Genomic DNA, 2,195 nt, shown 5'->3' on the forward strand with positions numbered 1-2,195 from the left:
ACGGAGGATGAGATGGCTGGATGGCATCACTGACTTGATGGATGTGAGTCTGAGTGAACTCCGGGAGTTGGTGATGGACAGGGAGGCCTGGCATGCTGCGATTCATGGGGTCGCAAAGAGTCGGACACGACTGAGTGACTGATCTGATCTGATCTGATCTGATTCTGTTCTCCATAGTGGCTGTATCAATTTACTGTTCCCACCAACAGTGTTGCCTTTTCTCCACACCCTCTCCAGCATTTATTATTTGTAGATTTTTTTGTGATGACCATTCTGGAGGCAGAAGGAGGCAAGGGTGCGAAGGGATACCTCATTGTAGTTTTGATGTGCATTCCAGAGAAAACCATAATTCCAAAAAAATACATGCACCCAATGTTCACTGCAGTACTATTTACCATAGCCAAGAAAAGAAGCAACCTAAATATCCATCAACAGAGGAATGGATAAAGAAGATTTGGTACATACATACAATGGACTATCACTCAGCCATAAAGAACAAAAGTATGCCATTTGCAGAGATGTGGATACACCTATAGACTGTTATACAGAGTGAAGTCAGAAAGAGAAAAACAAATATCATATATTAACACATATTTTTGGAACCTAGAAAAATGGTACAGGTGAACCTATTTGCAAAGCAGAAAACAGAGACACTGACATTGAGAAAAACATATGGACACCAAGTGGGGAAAAGCCGGGTGGGGAATGAACTGGGAGATTGGGATTGACATAAATACACTACTATGTAAAGAATAGATAGCTAATGAGAACTAACTGTATAGCAGGGGGAACTCTACTCAGTGCTCTGTGGTAGCCTAAATGGGAAGGAAATCCAAAAGAGTGGGGATATATAGATATACATGTAGATCTGATTCATTTACCGTACAGTAGAAACCAACACACTTGGGACCGATGATCAGCTTGCAGTCACTGCTGAAACGCTCCATTTTTTCCTCTAAGGCAATTTCCCCTTAAGGAGAAGAGGGATAAGAATCTGGTACTGGCTTCCTCCTCACGAAGCAGAAGCAACAGAAACCCCTTAGGAAGTGTTAGTAGTGTTGTTGCTTTTACTGAAGGGTTACTTCTGTTGTCGGTGGATTGGGAAAAGACCTGTGACACATCAAGAAAGATCTTAGTGCTCCTCCGGTGTGTCACCCAGCCCTGCAGGCTGAGTTTGAATGAAAGCGCATTTAAACACACACACACACACACACACACAAGTGCACAGAGTGAAAAACAAACAAATGCAAGAAGCCGGCCTCTATCTGCACGTACACTTTGGGTAGTAGGTAGGTAATTTTTGTGCCTAAGCATTGTCTATGTATTAAAGTTCACTTGATCTTCAAACATCCCTCCCAGTGGGTATCATCATCTCAGTTTTACACATGAGGAAACCAGTAATGGATTTGTCCAAGGATATCAGCTGAGTTACAGAGCTGGGAGTCTGCCCAGGTCAGCCTGATTCCAAGGCCTTGTGTGCCCCAGTCCTAGGGCTTGCAATCCTAAAGCATCAGTGTCTTGCTCTCCATCAGTCTTTCCATGACAGCCAGTGATCCAGACATCCTGGGAACCTGTCAGGCCAGAGATGATTGAGGACAAGCTCAGAACCCTTGGGACTGGTTTGTCATTCAATCCACCAAGAGGCAAATAATCAGCCAGCAAGTATTGAGGGCCTGGGTGAGAGGCCTGGCAGGGGAGGCAGAAGGTGTGCAAGCCTGAGAATAATTCAAGAGCAAGACGCAGCCACATCTATGCCCAGTGGAGGGGCCATGCCACCCATTGAGGAAGGCACTGACCAGAGGCTGAGGGTGAGGCAGGGTGCCACACCCTCAGGCAGGGTGCCAAAGGCCCTGATGGCTTCCCTTCCAGGGCCTGGGACTCCTTCTGGGGCATAGAGGAGGCCAGGAAAGGGCCACTGGGAGTGCCTGGCACCCACCTCTCAGCTTTGCCCAAGTGAGCCAGACCCAGACCCCGGACTCATTGTCCATTTTCCCTACAGAGCCATCCTCTGCATTTCCAGCTCCCAGCTGATAACTGGCTGAGGGACTGAGGCTGACCCCAGCCTGGATGCAGGAACTGAACTAGGAGAAGGGATTCCTTTCTGTGTGAGGGGAGGTCCCCCAGGAACAGAGAAACTCAGTGGGAAGGCTGTGTGGGGCCAGCGTAGGGCCCTTGAATGTGTGGGGCTGGACTAC

The sequence above is a fragment of the Bison bison genome, unplaced genomic scaffold (assembly GCF_000754665.1).
Source record: "Bison bison bison isolate TAMUID 2011002044 unplaced genomic scaffold, Bison_UMD1.0 scf7180017864101, whole genome shotgun sequence".
NCBI classification, from domain to species: domain Eukaryota; kingdom Metazoa; phylum Chordata; class Mammalia; order Artiodactyla; family Bovidae; genus Bison; species Bison bison.